The sequence below is a fragment of the Carex rostrata genome, chromosome 10, assembly GCF_964058835.1.
Source record: "Carex rostrata chromosome 10, lpCarRost1.2, whole genome shotgun sequence".
Classification (NCBI taxonomy): Eukaryota; Viridiplantae; Streptophyta; class Magnoliopsida; order Poales; family Cyperaceae; genus Carex; species Carex rostrata.
This window is the reverse complement of record NC_135927.1, coordinates 5,140,578-5,161,008: the sequence shown is the minus strand read 5'-3', so window position 1 is coordinate 5,161,008 and position 20,431 is coordinate 5,140,578. Positions and strand designations below refer to the sequence as shown.

General features: G+C 32.9%; 3 long non-coding RNA genes across 3 annotated transcripts in view; all 3 read left to right on the top strand.

Annotated features, from left to right (window-relative positions):
• The window catches only part of LOC144561047 (uncharacterized), a 76,101-nt gene that overhangs the window by 16,534 nt on the left and 39,136 nt on the right, over nucleotides 1–20,431 (top strand). The gene's annotated exons all lie outside the window — the stretch shown is intronic.
• On the top strand, nucleotides 3,861–4,375 carry LOC144561053 (uncharacterized). Its single transcript, XR_013513568.1, has 2 exons — nucleotides 3,861–4,002; nucleotides 4,090–4,375. It is a non-coding gene; the product is annotated as an uncharacterized LOC144561053 (long non-coding RNA).
• On the top strand, nucleotides 16,489–17,872 carry LOC144561046 (uncharacterized). Its single transcript, XR_013513561.1, has 2 exons — nucleotides 16,489–16,843; nucleotides 17,603–17,872. It is a non-coding gene; the product is annotated as an uncharacterized LOC144561046 (long non-coding RNA).

The following is a 20,431-nucleotide window of genomic DNA, read 5'->3' as shown; positions in this document are numbered from 1 at the left end:
ATTTGACTCGCTCTATTTTTATTTGGATATATCGAATAAAAACAATATCAAACTGATAAACTAAACTTCGCTAGAAGCAATATAGCTAGATTTTGTATTCTTTTAAATAGAAAATTGTAATGGGAGAGAGTGCTCTGTAACAAACATTCTTTTGACGTAAATGAAATTTGTTCTTATCTTCCAAATTATTTATTTATTTATTTTTTTAAGAAAGGCGCGCTAAAACAGCCCATTATTTTATTTAATATGACCAAGTATAGCCATTTAATTTACCCAATGTTCAAGGAGTTTGGGGTCATGGTTATGGGCCGTTCGGCCTGCCTTTGGCATTAACCATCTTAATTAGGTTGTAGGTCCAGTAAGCCCGCTGCACATATAGTGCTCAAAGCAAGTCTTGTTATAATTTACCAGTATAAAATGATGATGGAAGAAATCATCGGATCGACACTGACACTGATACTGCTACTAATAACGGTAGTGTGTAGAGTTTTAATTTGGGAGAAAAATGAGTAGTGAATTCATGATTCTTTGTTTATTGCTCAGCGCTATGGCCATGCAACCTGTTGCTTCTGTTGAAATCTCCAACCAGGCCATTAATCCGACCACTCCCGGTACCAATAATCTAAAGATGATTTGTTCCATGTTATTGCTGAATAAATAGTCTATGATCATAAATTGAATATGAACCCACTGGTGAGTGGTGATGGTCATGCTAGTTCTTCAGTAATTGAGATAAGGCTGAACCAAGCGTGACACTCTCCAGTAATTAGGGGTGGAACTAAAACAATTGAATAAGGGAGGCTAATCTATAAAATGTAATATGTGAAAAAGATAAAAAAATGTGGTTAGTGGAAATTGAACTCATGAGTTTACACATACCAACTAGAACTCAAACCACTAGACTACCAACACATATTTGTACATTTATGAGAGGTGCTAGACTATATAAAAGTCCAAAAAATTCAAAGAGTTTAATTAAATTTTAATACATATAATTAAGAATTTTAAAATCATAGAGTGGCTTAGCACCTCTGACATATAATTAGATCAGCCCCTGCTAGTAATTGAGATAAAGGAAGAAAAAAAAGAGACAAAAGACTAAACTGGACAGGGGCGGAATGGAGAAGAAGTAAACAATATTATCTAATTGATTCACTGAACTTCGCTAGAAGTAATTTAGGTAGATTAATTTTGTATTATTTTTAATAGAAAAATGGTTAATACAAGAAATATAGCGGTGATTATGGATGATACTTGTATTAATTAATACACAGTGTGATTATGGATGATATCGGCAGTACTAGTACTTTTATTATAAATTATTTGGATATATTGTGTTCAAATCATTCATTTAATGAATGTATTAAAATGCTTTAATCAATTAATGATGTAGTGAATATTGATGCTTTTTTATATATTTAAATATAGCGGTGATGTAAAATTCTAATATGAATGTTATGATTAAGCTGGAAATAATTAATCTAATAATGATTTGTTCCAAGTTTTTGCTGAATAAATAATCTATGATCATAAAGTGAATGTAATTAATGAATTACTTGTAATGTTTAACTATGTTGGTAAATTAATAATTCTAAAAAGAAGTTATTAACATTTACAATATTAGACATGCCTACAATAATAGGACAATATTCACGAGGATAAAAGTGTTTTTTGCTAGCGGTATCGTCGCGGATACTCCTGTCGGTAATACTGATACATTAAGAAATACACGTTTCTATCGGTGTACCATCGGCAATAGTATTTTATTACCCTTGCAGATACTGTTCCATTCTTGTATTCTAAAGATACTACTCTTGACGGATCGGACTGGATACGGTTTGACACATGATTGTTTTGGATTAGAGCGAAGTGGATAATCCGATTGATAATGTGGGGGCAATGGAGCATCCTTTGGATGGTGTTATGGTCCCACTGGTGAGTGGTCATGATCATGCTGGTGTTTCAGTAATTGAGATAAGGCTGAACTACGCGTGATACGTACTCTCCAATAATTGAGATAAAGGAAGAAAAAAAGAGACAAAAGACTAAACTTGACAGGGGCGGAATGGAGAAGAAGAAAACAATATCAATTGACTCACTGAACTTCGTTAGATGTAATTTAGTAGATTAAAAGGTCAATACAAGAAATCATATTAATAGGAGAGGTTGCTATGTAACAATCATCATTGTTAAAGTAAGGCCCACGGGCACATTATCAATTGTAAGGCCGTAGGGGTGTCGATGACACCTTTTTATCTGTTTATCCGATTCGTATTGTATTCGAAAATATGAGTAAGGATAAGATTTATTTTTCATTAGCTTATCGGATATGGATAAAGGTAACAATTTTTTTTCATTATTTTACCTGTTTTTGTATAAGATAATTTTTAAAAATAAAAATTGTGTGTTTGGATGAAACAAAGAATAGCTCGGAATAGCAGCTAATCCAACATTTCAAAATAGCTGCTAACCCAATATTTCAATGGAATAGCAGAATAATAGCTAACCCGAGCTATTCCTTGTGTTGAGAATAGCGTTTTTTTCACCCAAACTTAAAATGGTGAGAATAGCTTGCTAGAAATAGCAGTTATTCTTGAGTTAGCGCTATTCCTGTGTCATCCAAACATACCAAGAATAGCAGCTATTCCTATGTCATCTTGGGTTAGCGCTATAGATATATATTTATACGAAGATGATATATGATACATTAAAGTTTGTATTTTATTAAATTTTCATAATACAAATTAGTTGTATTCATTATTTTTTTTTTACTTTTTTTATTGTTTTGAAAAGTATTTTAACCAAAGCACAAAGCGAAATGTCAATGACATTTTTTATCCATTTATCCGACTGGTACCGTGTTCGAAAAAACAGATAAAAGTAAAAAAAAAAATTTGTTATCATTACGGATACTGGTATGAAAATGTCTCCTTATATGGGTATTAAAAAACTGCACATATAGAGGGTGTTTGGCCAGTTCAGATTCTCTATTATAATCTTTGTAGTACATTTCCTGTTGCATGTAACTGGTGAATTGGGCTTCAGGATTTTTTTGTTATTTATAAGGTCTGCTTAAATTAAGTGCTGACCTATTCCCGGCATCACAAGTTAGGAAAAGCACTAAAGAAATATGTAAATATTATAATTATTTTATTGAATATTGAAACAAAAGCTAGCAAACAAAACATTAAGAAATTCATGTCAAAACAAATAACAAAATAAGAGAAGTTGACTTATACATGTCCAAATGAATCTTCGTTTGTGGGAGCTGCAATTCTACAGTGAAAAGACAGCTACACTCGAAATTCAAACTTCACAGTTGATTCAAATATTTCAGCTAAGCAGCACATGCATGTAAGACTTTATTGGCAGATAGTTGACTTGGGCGTGACTTGCTCAGACCTTGTTATAATTTTGGGAAAATTGTGAAAATGTCACTCCAAAACCTTCAAATTGTGAAAATGCCACTCTAAACTTTGAAATTGTGAAAATGCCACTCCAAACTTCATTAATCTGTAATTTTGTCATTTATACTCAATTCTTATACTATTTTTATTAAAAATTAACTGAAAAATATTGTTTTGAAATACGTATTTCAAAATTGCACAACCCGGTACAGAAATATGTATTTCAAAACAGTATTTTTCCAATTAATTTTTAATAAAAACAGTACAAGAATTGAGTATAAATGGCAAAATTACAAATTAATGAAGTTTGGAGTGGCATTTTTACAATTTCAAAGTTTAGAGTGGTATTTTCACAATTTAAAGGTTTTGGAGTAGCATTTTCACAATTATCCCTATAATTTTTAGTATAAATGGGGAAGATGAGAAAAAATGAAGGAACACTGCTACTGCTGCTGTTACTAGTAGAGCAACAAAATGAGGAGTGAATTCGTGATCCTCTGTTTGCTTCTTAGCACTATGGCCAAGGAAACTGCTTCTACTGGCGGCTCCACCTTAGATCCGGATAGTCCACCTAGCACCCCACAAACTGCTCGAGGTAAGTGTTAACGTTATATCTCTCTCGTTTTTAAGTGGTTAGATATAACACCATATTCATATTTTCTCAACTTCTGCACAAATTCAGGTCCATCGCCTCCGCCTGCTCCAACCACTGTAGAGCCACCATCTAGAATCCATCGCAGGTCGTGCTGCAAAGAGAATTGTTGTGGTAAGGGGTGCTGCTAGGGATGCAGATGAAACAATGATTGAGATTTCTGGAAATTTATTATAGCAACAATAAAGGATGTTTTATTATTTAATTACCTCGTTTCAAGCAAGTGGAGAGACAATATATATACAAGTACATTTACATATTGTAACATTTTATTTTGGCTTGTATTAATACAATAATTATAGATGCTTGGGCATTACTTTTACTATAAATTATTTGGATGTGTGTGTGTATATATATATGTATATATAGGACTTGGCTACAGTGCTATGGGTTGCATAGAGGCCTCCTGTGCTACGGCTCAATATTCGACTTTTCAAAACCCAAACGGTTGATCCGAACCGTTCATCTTGTGCTCCATATTAATATGTGTATGGAGATCAAATTTTTTATTTTTTGGAAATTGTTTACTATTTTTTTAGATTTATTGAAAATCGCTGTTTTTCAGACATAGAAAATGTATAAAAACCTAAAAGAGAGATTTAGGGTTTATAAAATGAGCCGAATTAATGGTGCTCCATCTAACATCAAACTTGAGAAAAAAGATTATCGATCAATTAATGAACCTAACAAAAGAAGGGAGATAGCTGATTAATGCCGTCAAAGATAGCTGCTGCGCTAAGTAATGGAGGCGAGGTCTGAGGATGAAAGAAAGGCGATTCTGTGATGAATCGGACTTAGCAATGCCTTTAAATGAACTATCAAGATCGGTTTCTAAGATAAGAACCGATGCTGATACTATCAAGATCGGTTCCTAGCTTAGAACCGATCCTGATACTTACTAATCAAGATCGGTTCCTAGCTTAGAACCGATCCTGATACTATCAGAATCGGTTCTAAGCTAGGAACCGATCTTGATAGTGCATGACCTGTGATTTTATTAGTTTTTAGTATCGGTTTTAGTGTTAAAACCGATCCAGATAGGTATTAGTATCGGTTGGTTAGTACAACTGATCCAGATAGACCGATCCTGATTCCAGTTTTTCCACTAGTGCTTCAATTTCTGTGCCAAAGTAGATCGGATGGTCCGGATTCAAACTAAAATTTTGAGTTTCTATCAGAGCACAAATACTCCAGTATCACTTGAAGACTAGTCATAGGATATTGAAAAAATATATATATCAGACATAAATGAGACATTTGACCCGCTCTATTTTTATTTGGATATATCGAATAAAAACAATATCAAACTGATAAACTAAACTTCGCTAAAGAACTTGCATTTGGTCTAGTGACAAAGGTACACAGCTCCCATGTGAGAGGTTACGGGTTCGAAATCCACAAAGTGAAGAATCTTCTATAATATACATAGAAGTTTGAAAAATGTATTAGGTGGCTTGATCTCCAACCAGGATTTAAAAAAAAGAAAAACTAAACTTCGCTAAAAGCAATATAGCTAGATTTTGTATTCTTTTAAATAGAAAATTGTAATGGGAGAGAATGCTCAGTAACAAACATTCTTTTGACGTAAATGAAATTTGTTCTTACCTTCCAAATTATTTATTTATTTATTTTTTAAGAAAGGCGCTCTAAAACAGCCCATTATTTTATTTAATATGACCAAGTATAGCCATTTAATTAAAATACCCAGCGTTCAAGGAGTTTGTGGGTCATGGTTATAGGCCGTTGGGCCTGCCAATTACATTGGCCATCTTAGGTTGTAGGTACAGCAAGCCCACTGCACTATAGGGGCCGTTCAGCAACAAAGGATTAAGCCCCCTTAAAGCTTAATTTACTTTCTTTAGCTTCCTTAGCCGCTTAATTCTACCGAACACTAGTTCCTTAGCGCGAATTAAGAACACTTTCTTTAGCTTTCTTTTGCCCGGATCTTAATCCTCTGCCCAGACTTTATATTATTTATAACAACGGTTTTTAACCAGTTGTAAAATATCTATATTTAATTTTCAGCAACCGTCCTAATAGCAGCGGTACAAGAACAGGTGGTAAATGCCAATTTTAACCAGTGGTAAATCAGATTTCTATAGTCTCTTCTCTGCTCTTGTATTGTGTTGATATGAAACGATTCAAAGAGAGAGAAGGTAGAAAAACAAATTATTGGTGGAGTGACTAATGTAATTGTTATTTTTCTATAGATTTAATTCCGACTTTAGTTTTAATTAATTAAAAATTATTTTAAGTAATAATTTATTGTAAAGTTGCGTTGGCCGACAAGATTTCATGCCTGGGTCAAAGATGACTAACGTTAGTGATCACTTTAATTATTCTTTAAACATATATATTACTTGGTAGTGCAAGCGGTGGTCATAGAGATCACTTTAATTTATATATTACTTTGTAACTTTGTTGTGGAAGCGGTGGTCATAGAGATCACTTTAATTTATATATTACTTTGTAACTTTGTAGTGGAAGCGGTGGTCATAGAGATCACTTTATTTAAAAAAAAAAATTATGTATTGGGGAAATAGATCTCGGAATTCTGATTCTAACTGTTTTTTTATGTATGAATATCAACAAAGACTAATGGTTGGGATCAAAATAACAGGTGACTGTTATTTACAAGGAATAACAACAGAATTATTTCCATATATATGTTGGAGCGTGACATATGAAGTGACGACAAGATATATATAAAAACAGTGATTTTTAAATCATTTTAATAAGTTGTAACAAAATTTTTAAAAAATATAAAATTTAGTCTCCAAGCACATTTTAATATAGTTTAAACATCTAATAGTTCGATTCGGCTGTTTGGTCTTAAATCAAAAAACCAAATCGTTTATTTCGGATGCTAGGAACAAATATTTTAAGCAAGTGGAGAGACAATATATATACAAGTACATTTACATTGTAACATTTTATTTTGGCTTGTATTAATACAATAATTATAGATGCTTGGGCATTACTTTTACTATAAATTATTTGGATGTGTGTGTATATATATATGTATATATAGGACTTGGCTACGGTGCTATGGGTTGCATAGAGGCCTCCCGTGCTACGGCTCAATATTCGACTTTTCAAAACCCAAACGGTCGATCCGAACCGTTCATCTTGTGCTCCATATTAATATGTGTTTGGAGATCAAATTTTTCATTTTTTGGAAATTGTTTACTATTTTTTTAGATTTATTGAAAATCGCTGTTTTTCAGTCAAATCTGAACCATAAAAAACAGCGATATTCAATAAATCTAAAAAAATAGTAAAAAAATTTCAAAAAATGTAAAATTTGCTCTCCAAACACATATTAATAATGAGAACAAGATGAACGGTTCGGATCAACCATTAGGATTTTAAAAAGTTGAATATTGAGCCGTAGCATTGTGTTCTAATAATCCAATGAATATGTTTTGTTGTATCCTAATGTTGCGCCGTGATGTTGAAATTTTCTCCCTTCATATTATTTACAAAAGATTACGCCAAACTTAATGATGTTGGGATGATATGGTGAAAAGACAGCTAGATTTAGACTGAGACATCAATAAGTAGCTGTCCATATTATAGTATTTTGAAAAACAATTAAATAAGCCATGTTTGTGTTTCCATTAAAATGTATTCTTTCTTTTTAAAGAAAATTATGGAAAAAGAAAGGAAAAAAAAAGTAACGACAAACAATAAGATTATTGGAAATAACTATTATTACATTTGTTTGTGGATATTTTAAAATTGAGCGGATTGATTCAATTTTTATCTCAAAAAATTATATTCTTCATACAAGTAATGATGTTCAAAAAGTACAAAACTACTATTTTAAGGAAAAGTATGTAGGGATTTCGGGTAGGTTATAGTGCAACAATTCAAATTAGTTCAAGATTTGTTCACTACCCGAAAACTAGAATCCATGCATAAAATTAATTCCAGGATTAAATATAGAGTTTACCACTAGACGCACAGCGGAAACTTCAAGTCTAGTCTAGCAGTAGCTTTCTTCTCCTTTTCCTTCTCGTGTCAGATTCACGCAACAGCCCAGTAGTCATGCCTCTATCAGTATCCACATGAATAGGTTGACCAACTACTGTAATTCGGTATGCTAGTACCGAATTGACAGCCCCTTTCTTTCGTTCTGTCTCTCTTTCGTTTTATGAAAAATGGAATAGAATGGCTAACCGAATTCTGAACAGATCATTGCATATTTATAAAACATATGCACCAGTTAGTTCGAGCCTATTCATGACACCAATTCGTTGAGCCCTTTCAGAAGACTTCTCTGATTTGATCAGATCAGATGAAAATAGAAAATTCAGGCCTTTAGTACATTTCTAATAGTCTTCCACTTGTACTAAAGTCAAATATTTTATGTATCTAATACATTTGTCAGAAATCAATATATAGATTTTAATTTGTTTTCAACCTTGTTCTTGTGTGTGACCCAATAGGTTGATATAATGTTGGCAGTGAGAAACAACACAAGTAATTATCTAGATTACAGCGAGAGACCCGATTTTTTTATTTATATCCAAAAATTAAATCAAATTACAAAAAATAACTGAAGCACCGTTGAAATTTGATAACTACCCAATCCGGTTATCCAATAACCGGATTTGGGATAAATGTCCGGTTATCCAATAACCGAACTCAAGAAATATAACCGGTTATTCACTAACCGGAAAGTTATGTTTTTTTTTTTTTTTTTTTTAAAAAAAACAGTTAATCACTAACCGGAAAGTAAGTTTTTTTTTTAAAAAAAAAAACAGAAATTTCGAATTTTTTTATTTTTTATATTAAAATATTAGAAATGTTGAATATATTTCTTTAAAAATAGATGAAATACAATATAATTTGATTTATTAGAAAGACTGCAACAAATAACCCGGATCAATATTTTTCAGGCCGGATTTTTCGCGGCTGTAAGAAAAATTAATATATTTCTTTATGTGCTATTGGAAAAAAATAAAAATGCTCAGATTCTGAGTTATTGATCCCGATTCAAAAGTCACTTCTAGGTAATCTAAAAAATATTGTGATCCATCTAGTACATTTAATTAATAAAAAGTTGTTTCTATTTTTGAAAAAAAAATAAAAACTTTAATTTATTTAATAATTATTTTTCAAAAAGAATTATCAAAATAGAAACAACTTTTTCTTAATTAAATTTAAAAAGAGATAGAGCATGGTCCAAGGGAATCTTCATTTACAAGTGCTGCAATTCTACAGTGAAAAGACACAGCTCCACTCAAAATTCAAATTAACTTGATAGTGGAGGTCAGTAATTCAGCATATAAAGCAACTCAACTAAGACCAAGGCATTTGCGTTCTACTTTGAACATAATCTTGTTAAGAGTTCATATCCATGAAGTAACTAAAATTTTGGGTTTAAATTCAGACCATCTGATCATTACTTGGACCAATCTGATCCTAGATGGAATGCACGGGATGCCTTTAAAATGTCCTTCCCAAATTGGAAGTTACCTTAGGTGACATGAATTCATACTGTTATTAATCATTCCGTGCAGCAAAAGTTGACCAAATTGGGAGTGATGAAGTCAAATCAATTCAGAGTTGGGAAAGCAGAGGCAGGGAGGAGACTTGATTTGGGAGTTGATTTGCACAGATCTTGTTATAATTTACCATTATAAAATGATGAAGATGAAAGTAATCAAAGGTACACAGCTATTGCTACTGGTATCGGTAGTGGGTAGAGTTTTTTGGGAGCAAAATGAGGAGTGAATTCATGATCGTCTGTTTGCTTCTCAGTGCTATGGCGATGCAAACCGCTTTTGGTGATTCTGCCCTTGATCTCCTTCATCCGAACAGACCTGGTAAATGCTCTATATATTTATTTTGTTAAAGAAAGTAAATGCTCTCTCTATATTTTTTTGTTAAAGAAAGTAAATGCTCTCTCTATATTTTTTTGTTAAAGAAAGTAAATGCTCTCTCTTATTTGTTCTGACTTCTGTGTGACTTAATTAATAGTCATGTACAACCAAAATTACGCCATGCATCTCCAAATCCACATTAATTGCCATAAATAGTATAGTATTAGAGTATAAAAATAGTACTGTGGAAGGAATATATATTAATTCAAATTGGATGAAATAGTACTGTGGCCGGCTAATTAACATAATACTACTACAAGAAAGAAATATGTTTGCATTGCGTCCAAATAAAAATTACAATTAATACTATATATATATTCATATTAGAACTCAGTTCTAAATAGAACATTTGTTATTTAGAAATATTTTTTTCTGCTGAAATGGAAAAGAGTTGATTTGATTTTCGAAAATTATATGTAACACTGGCCAATTTTACGGTGCAATTAAACATGACCATATTGATTGCCCCGTAGAAATTTTTCGACAAGTAGTTTTCCGACCTGGTCCCAACTCCTGCCACAGAAAATCCCTGCAGACCCCTTTTCCTTCCTTTTCTTGCTTACACTGTATAAAAACATTTCGGTGAGGGCCTGATTGATGGCTTATTTTGCGAGTATTTCTTGGTATATTCTCTGACCTATTTTGTACGGGAAAAAACATCAGCTAGAAATACCATTAATGTGGTGGAATATATAGGTTTGGACCGGTGAAAACGGATTTGGTAAACTCCGACCGAATCTGCTCCGTATTCGGACTGAATCCAAATTCGGTTAAACGGATCCGGATTCAAATAATTATTCAATATAGGAAACAGTATCCGAATTCAAATACGGATACAGATTGTAACCTGCAAACGGAACGGAACGGATATCCGAATTATCCGGCCTTCGCGCGGGTGAATTCGCATGTCTAATCAAGGGGGCCAGTCCATCACCTTTTCATTTTCTTATTTGAGAGAACAAGACACAGCTCGTTGAAGGCCAGTCCATCACCTTTTCATTTTGTCCTGTTCAGCTCACGTGGGATTTGGAACAAAGAAAAAGTTTTGTTATATATATAATGGGCAACCTTTATAATAGCACCGGTGGGACTATTTTCTTCTCCCGTCACATGAGTTTTGAAAGTTTTGAAACCGTACCGGAACATTTTGTTTCTATTTTTTTTACAAATAATCTAAGATAAACGAATAATATAATAAATGGTCCGACTTGTTATCATTATAGATACAAACTATTTTAAAACTGAGCCATGTTTCTAATATTTGAATAAATTAATAAATTATAAACTTAAATTATTCATTAATATTCATGTTTGAATTTTTATTAATTAGTGTTTGTATCTTAATATTCATGTAATTCGATTATCCGGTAATTATTCGTTTCGTATTCGTATTCGAATTCGAATTCGTATCCGTGAACTATCCGTTCCGTATCCGTTTAAGGCGGATTTGGTTTTGAATTTTGATATCCGTTTACTATCCGTATCCGTATTCATATCCGCTCATTATCCGATAGATGCGGATATGGTATTAGCATTATCCGCTCCATATCCGCTCCGTTTTCACCCATTAATTTGGTACAACACTTTAATGCCCCATTAATTTATATGAAATGTTTCTTTTTGTTACCATTTTTTTTTTTTTTTTTTTTTTTTTTTTGGTAAAAAGGCCAAAGCCCTGCTTCATTACGAAACAAAATTAAGTTACAAAACCTAGGATACGATTGACAAGATAATCTCCAATCGGCATCCTAAATGTCCCATAACCTGTTGAAGTACCATAGCCCCATAATGGCTTTTTGCATTAGGCTAAGTGCTAACACAGCACAAAATTTTTGTTACCATTACAACTTAATAAAAAGCTTGCACCGAATTTTTTCTACGGTGCAATCAATATAATCCTTTCGGTGCAATTTTTTCTAAGGTGCAATCAATAAAATCCTATCGATGCTTGCACCGAGCATTATAATTATTAAATACTAATATGAAAAATATAAATAAAAATAAATATTTTCACTAAAACTATTTATTTTTAGGATTTATTTATATATATTTGCTTCGGTCCACTATGTTTATAGATTTTCTGTGTCATCAGTTGTGTGCAGGTGCAAAATTAGGTGGTACGAACTAGAATTTCATTGATCCCCTGTCTGAACCGAAATTTTTATTCGGTTCTTACTATTTTTGTAAAACAAAAAATCTGTCCGTTGGCTAACAATTTGATTTTTTATTTTCTAAAATGAAAAAAAAATCATAAATAGAGCTTGTGGTTTAGAAATTGGACTTGCACTCTTAACATCAGCACCATTTAATCCAAATAAATTTATTTGTTCAAAATAACACAAAATTAGCACCTTTTTCATACTATTTGAATTAACACTATTCTTGCACTAGTTTCACATACTAACATATATACCATTATGCTCCCATTATTCCTTTACTGATTCCAACACACACTCTTAATTAAATTAGTAGAATATGCATCGCGCTAATTAATTAAATATTATATAAAAATAACAATACTATATTCAAACCAGAAGTCTTAGTTCTAAATAAGATTTTTTTTTTAATTTTAATTATAAATTAATAATTTTCTTCTAAAAAGGGAAGAATTAGATTTGATTTTCGAAAAATATGAAACACCGACCAATTTTTATGGTGTAAATATCGTCATATATTGGTTTCGCCGTAGAAATTTTTCGGTGCAAACCGTTTTCCGACCCAATCCCAACCTCTGCCACAGAAAATTCCTTCAGATCCCTTTTCTAGTCTTGTTGCTTACACCATAATTTTTTTTCGGTGAAGGCCTGATTGATGGTATATTTTTAGAGTGGAGTCCGATGAATTCCAGGACTGCCGAATTCATTTTAAGATCCGTGCGCATGAAAATTAAAGCAAAGCTCACAAATATTAGAACGGAGAGCACAAATATTCGTTGTAGATACTTGCTAATATATTCGTTGTAGATAACCCATGTGTCTCCATTACAATGTATCCATTCGTTTTAAAGCAAAGGAAAAACAAAAAAAAAAAACAAACAGGAAACAATAAGATTAAGGAAAAAACAATGGGCTTTGGCTGTTTGGATTGTAATATTAAGAGTGTTTGTATAAGACCATATTCATATGTTCTCAACACAGGCGCCCGTAAATCTGACACCGACACAGCTCACACCAACACAGGCGCCCCTATATCTACAATTCATCCCGGGTGCAACTGCAAAGATAATTGTTGCGGTAATAGGTGCTGCTAGAGATGCTGATGGAAGAATGATGAAAATTTCTGCATACTAATTAAGTAATTATAGCAGCAAATAAGGATGATCTATTATGTAATTACCTTTTGCCTATTGGATCCATTTTATTATGCCTGTATTAATACAATAATTATAAATGATTGGGCATTACATTTACTATAATTATTTGGATATATTGTGCTCTAATCATTCATCCAATGTATTAAATGAAATTGCAATCTTGCTCTGAATTGTGATGTGAATGTCAATTACTGTCCCATGACGGAATATTTAATTAATGGAGCTTCCTTCCAGATTTTCAAGTGTTTTACAAATTATGTTTTACTAATATCATAAGATTACTTGCAATATTTGATCGTCTATTGTGATTTCATTCTGTTTCAAACCAAATCTTGAAAACAAAATTGAGCCTTGGCTGAGAACTGTGGACATAAAACCAACAAGCAATTGCCATGCTTGTTTCGACACCTCGGCTGGCGTCGGGGCCAGGAACCACAAAATGAGACCGATTCATTCATAGTGCGTTTTTAATGAAGAAAGATAATGACTGAAAAACTCGTTCCTCTTCCTCTTATCTTCACCTTTCTGAAAAACATTACATTAATTATATGAGGGATAACATAGAAAAAGGTAGGGATTAAATAAGATAAATTTAACCCTGTAGAGACAAATAAGAAAGGGAGAATTTATTGTATACCCATACAAAATTTTGAACTTACATATTTCTCCTTCTGAAATTCATAATATCATATTTACCCTAAACTTCAAAAACTCACAAATTTACCCATATTAATATATTATTTATTAAAATTCATTTTAAATTTATGAAGTATCCAATTTACCCTTCATTAAAAAAACTACGTAGCATGTTTTAGAAAAGTGTCAGTCATCAAATTGTACGGTTTCCGAGGGCAAATAAGTCATTCTCTACTTCTGACCTATTTGCCCTTGAAAACCAACCAATTAGATTACTGATATTTTTCTAAAACATGTTACTAGTTTTTATTTTTTTAATAAAGGATAAATGGGTACTTCATAAAAATTTTAATAGAAAAGACAATAAAATGAATAAATTTATGAGTTTTTGAAGTTTAGAAGAGTAAATATGATATTATGAATTTTAGAGGGGCGAATATGTAACTAAGTGTAAAATTTGGTCTCCAAACACATATTAATATGGAGAATAAGATGAACGGTTTGGATCGACCGTTAAGATTTTGAAAACTTGAATATTGAGCCGTAGCAACGTAGCCCTCTATGCAACCCATAGCACCGTAGCCTTATCCTAATAAAATTATCTCGTCAGTAAAAAGCCAAGAAGGCAGCCTGTCATGTAGCTAGTGAGCCTGAGAAAAGCCCATGCCCCCACCGGCACCAGGCCAAACACTGGCAGCAGAGACTGGCTTCACACCGACACCAGCACTGGCAGCAGCTTCATTTGTCTTTTGGATTTCAGGTTTTATAGAGAAAGGTGGCAGAGAGAGGTAGATGATGAAGAAGTGTGTAAAGGAGGGAGGTTGCGATATCAAATATGGTCCCAGGACATCTGATCAATAGAGTCAATATATTACTGACGACGGAAAAATTTAGTGAAGCTGCCTTCAAAAGCTGTGTACTAAAAAATTGCTATTTCAATTTTCAAACCCCATCAAAAAATTTGAAAGAGGAGAAGAGACTTGAAGCGAAGAGAATAGAGGGAAGTATCATGGCGTCGATCAGCGGGTGCCTGGTACGGACCTTTGATCCAGCAGTCAAATTTAGGGTCATGTTCATGGGCCGTCCGGCCTCTTAGGTAGTAGGTCCAGTAAGCCCACTGCGCATGTACTGCTCAAATCAAGTTCAGATTCTCTGTTACAAACATGGTAGGATGTTTTCTGTTGCCATAAATAACTGGCAAGAGAAAAGGTCATACCATGTTAAAAATAATATATTATTGTCAGTATATAAAGTTTGAAACATAAAAGCAAACAAAAAGTTAACAAATTCAGGTCAAGAAAGTAACAAAATAAGAGATTGAACAAGTTGAATAGTATACATGGTCTAAAGGAATCTTCATTTATACATGCACTAGTGGAGAACTTGGAATTAGTGTCGGCTGTTTATGGGTATTAGTGTCGGACATTAGGTGACACTAATCGGGCTGATATTAATACTTTGTAAATAGCCGACACTAAAAGTAAGCCATTAGTGTCGGCTATTTATTAAATGGCCGACACTAATACTAACTTTTAGTGTCGGCTATTTATTAAATAACCGACACTAATACTTATTAGTGTCGGATTTTTAATAAATAGCCGACACTAATGTTTTTTTTTTTTTTAAAATAATTTCAAAAATTCACTATAAATCATAGAAAATTCTAAAAATGAAATTTTTTGTTCTGGAATGCTCATATATTTTTGCTGAACTATATATAAAACAAAGATATCAAATAATTCATCATAATTTACCAATAACACTCACTAAATAAAATATCATCCAAATTGCTCATTTATTGTTATTCTTATAAAAGGTTTGTGCAAACCCTAAAACAGAAAATACATAAAATCTGTTTAAATACAAACCCTAAAACAGAAAATCCATAAAAGATACAAAAAAGACCCTAAAAACTCTAAAATTATAAAGACTATACCAAAACTCCATGAAGGAAGACTCGGATTTGGGGCTGTGGAGTTCCTGTCAAAATTTCAGCCCGATCCGACGGACGGATCAAAAGTTACGCCCCTTTTCGTGAAGCATGCGCATAAGAAGCGGCTGAGAAGATCAGATCGGAGAGAAGCGAGAAGCGAAGTGAATGTTTAAACCCTAGGCGTGCGTTTGAAAGAGGTGCGCGGGACTTAAAATGAAATTTTTTTAGCTTTAGTGTCGGCTGTTTATAAATAGGCGACACTAATAACTGAGAATTAGTGTCGGCTGTTTATAAAAAGGCGACACTACTACATTAGTGTCGGCTGTTTATAAAGAGCCGACACTAATTGTTAAGTATTAGTGTCGGTTGTTTATAAATAGCCGACACTAATACATTAGTGTCGGTTATTTATAAACAGCCGACACTAATTCTTAGTTATTAGTGTCGCCTACATCTAAATAGCCGACACTAATATTATTAGTGTCGATTTTTTATAAACGACCGATACTAAAGTATTAGTGTTGGTTTTTTAAGGCGACACTAATTGTATGTTCTCCACTAGTGATGGGTGCTGAAATTCTATGGTGAAAAGACAGCTACAGTCAGAAATTCAAAATTCACAGTCGATTTCAGTACTTGAGAAGCACCACATGTAAGACTTTTGCGTTGTACCTTGACCGGAATTTTGTTTTTACTCCTTTATTGTAGGAAAGAGTAACCAAGTTAGAGTTATTATTCTGTACCGAGACAAACTAATCATGACTTTGGAAAGCAAATGGTAGGGATGGAATTGACTTGGGAGTGACTTGCACAAGTCTTGTTATAATTTTTAGTATAAAATGGGGAAGATGGAAGAAATCAAGGGACACTGCAACTGCAACTGCTACTGCTGCTGTTACAAAATGAGGAGTGAATTCATAATCCTCTGTTTGCTTCTTAGCGCTATGGCCATGCAAACTGCATCTATTGGCGTCTCCGCTTACATCCCGGGCCGTAGAATGGGCCTTGAAAGTAAATGCTCTCTCTCGTTCTAAGTGATTTAATAATCATGTATAACCAAAATTAAGTTTCATCTTCTAGTCCACAGTAACAATCCATATTATAGTATTTTGAAAACCAATCCATGTGTCTGCATTGCAATGTATTCATTCGCGAGGGTAAGGGGAAAATAATATTGACACTATCTGCGAGGTTAAAAAATGACTATTGCTATTCTGGGACGATACCGATAGTAAAAAATACTTTTACCCTAGCGGATAGTGACAGATTCTGAATGGCGTTTCGGCTGTTTGGATCATAATATTAAGAGTGTTTAATATAAGACCATATTTATATGTGAGTAAGGCTATAGTGCTATGGTTTGTATAGAGGGCTACGGTGTTACGGCTCAATATTCAATTTTTCAAAATCCTAACAGTCGATCCGAACCGTTCATTTTGTTCTCCATATAAATATGTGTTTCGCAACCGAATTTTACATTTTTTGAAATTTTTTTACTATTTTTTGTAAATAGGTAGAAAATCAGTTAATCTAAAAAATTCTGCACCATTAAGATATTTGATTTTCTACCTGTCTAAAAAAATAGTAAAAAATTTTCAAAAAATGTAAAATTTGGTCTCCAAATACATATTAATATGGAGAACAAGATGAACGGTTCAGATCGATCGTTAGGATTTTGAAAACTCGAATATTGAGCCGTAGCACCGTAGTCCTCTATGCAACTCATAGCACCGTAGCCTTACACTTGATATGTTCTCAACTTCTGCACAGATTCAAACCGGTCTGGTCTAATCAAGGGAGAAGACCCTACATCTGCAATCCATTTCGGGTGCAGGTGCCAAGATAGTTGTTGTGGTAATGGGTGCTGCTAGAGATGCTGATAGAAGAATGATAAAGATTTCTGGATACTAATTATATCAGCAATTAAGCATGATATATTATGTAATTACCTTGTTTATTTAAAGTAAGTTGAGAGAACACAAGTACATTTTGCCTATTCTATCCATTTTATTTCGGCTTGTATTAATACAATAATTATAGGTGATTGGCATTACTTTTACTACAAATTATTCTGGATATATTGTGTTCTAATCATTCATCCAATGTATTAAATGAAATTCCAACTAATCTTGTGGATTGTGATCATCACGACGAAAAATTTGATGAAGCTTTCCATCAAAATTTTATTTATGGATCAATTAGTGTTGTGATGCATTTTTGGCATGGACCGTGCGGCCTGCCTTTGGAATGAGCCATCCATCTTATCGTTGATACTATGCTTGATCGTAGGTTTTAGTAAGCCCACAAGCCCAAATACAGCTTAAAGCAAGTACAGATTCTCTATTACAAATTTTGAAGTACATTTCCTGTTGCATGCACAAATACGGATTCCCCGCATCACAAGTTAGGAAAAGCACTAAAGAAGTTTGAAAATATTTGATTAATTTTATTTAATTTTGAAACAAAAGCAAACAAAAGGTTAACAAATTCCTGTTAAAAAGGTAACAAATTAAAATTAAAAGAGATAGAACATAGTCCAAGAAAGATAATTTTTTATTTATAGAAAATATAATATTAAAATAAGAGAGGCAAATAGAATATTTTTTTTCGATGCATAAATTGATTGGTGGAATTTTTATCGATCCAAATATTTTTATTTTTTTATTCCGTCCATTGTTGGTTTGAATGGAGAATGAATAGAATGTTTTCTATTTTTAGAAATTATTAATAAAAAATATAGAAAAATATAAGAAGTATATATCTTAGAATTTCCGGCCATTTTTATTAATATCCCTAAAAAAAAAAAAAATTTTAAAAATGCCCCTGTCCCCAAATTTTTATCAAATATGCCCTGACCGCCTGGGCCCAGGGCGGCCCAAAACACCCAGTGAGGCGCCCCATACCACAAGTGAGGCGCCACCCCCTGGGGCGCCTCATGGGTATTTTTTTTTTTTTTTTTTGAGAAATCTTAGTATTTTGATTTGAATAATTTTGTTGAAAAAAGTGTTGGGTTTATATATATGTGTATGTGTATGTCAAAAAATAAAATATTTGATATATTTACAAAGTGTTGTCGTAAATTTTTATAACTTTAATTTTTAATTTTTATTTTTTGGTGAACTATATGTATAATATACACGTATACATATACATACACATATACACGTATACATATATAGTTCTAAAAATAGTTTAACATAGTTCAACAGTACAATCAAAAGCGCAATTAAAGTTCATAACATAGTTCAAACCAAATAAATCAATTCGCATAAGCAAAATACTACAACGGCATACAATTTGGGTTTAAGCCTTACGAGCAAACTATTTTAGAACTACACTTATTTCTAGCATATTAAAAAATAATGCAGCCCATGTTCAACCTAAATAGCAGGAATTTAAAATTCATAAAATCCAGATACATTACTAAATAATACAGTACCGTCGAGTCCATAGAATAAGGTAACATAAAATTCATACAGCAACAACCAGTTCAAATAGCAATTATACAAACCGTTACAGTTAAAACATAAAATACTACAACAACATACAGTTGGGGTCTAAGCCTTATGAGATGAGGAGCTTGCTCCCTTTTTTTCCTCAGCCCGACGGACGCACGCAGGACACTCCCACGTAGTGAGACGAGCGTCATTCAGCAGATCTGCATGCGGGTCCATGCAATTGGAATGAACAACTTTGCCACATTTATAACAGAAGAACATATCCATCATATCTCCCTTCAGCTCACATAAGTAGCACTGTCCCCATCCAGGTGGAGGGACCCTGTCCACCCAGCCTTCCATCAGCATTTTTCTAATTGATGGATCAAGAGTGCTCAGAAATTCTTCATTATTTTTGGGTGAAAACAATCTTTCATCGTGTAGGCTTCAGCCGTCCAAAAATTATTAATGAGTGCTCTTTTTGCTTCGCGTTCGGTTTCAGTTCTGCCATTATAACTAGGGTTTCAAGTGACAACAATTGATTAGGAAGGCTAATTATGTGCGTAATTAAATACTAACTGTACAGTAATCAACGACTAATTATAAAATATTTAAAAAACAATTGAAATAAATATTTGAAAAATAATTAAAAGAAATATTTAAAAAATAATTACAAAAAATATTTAAAAAATAATTAAAAAAATATGTAAATTACCTGTAGCTGTAGTCGCCCAGAAAATCGCCCGAAATCGCCTTCAGCGCTTTCTCTCTTCTCTCTGCCTTTGAGGTGGGAGGTAGACTGATGTTGGAGTGAGAAGAGAGAGAAAAAAACGAATAAATAGGCATTCCTAGTGGATCGCCCGTGGCCCAGGCGGTCAGGACCCTAGCAAACCGCCCCTGTCACAGGCGGTCTGCTGGGAGTGTGGGTCGTAAATAATAAAGAAATTGTAATTACTTGAATATAATTTCTTAGTTTGAATGTAATTACTTGAAGTGTACTGTTAAGCTTTTAATTATATTGTTGAACTTTAATTGTATTGTTGAACTTTAATTGTATTATTAAACTGTGTTATAATAAAGAAATGTAAAGAGCAAACAACATAATACCAACATGAACATAAAATAAAAAAACGTAATGTCAACATAATGCTGTGGATCCGAG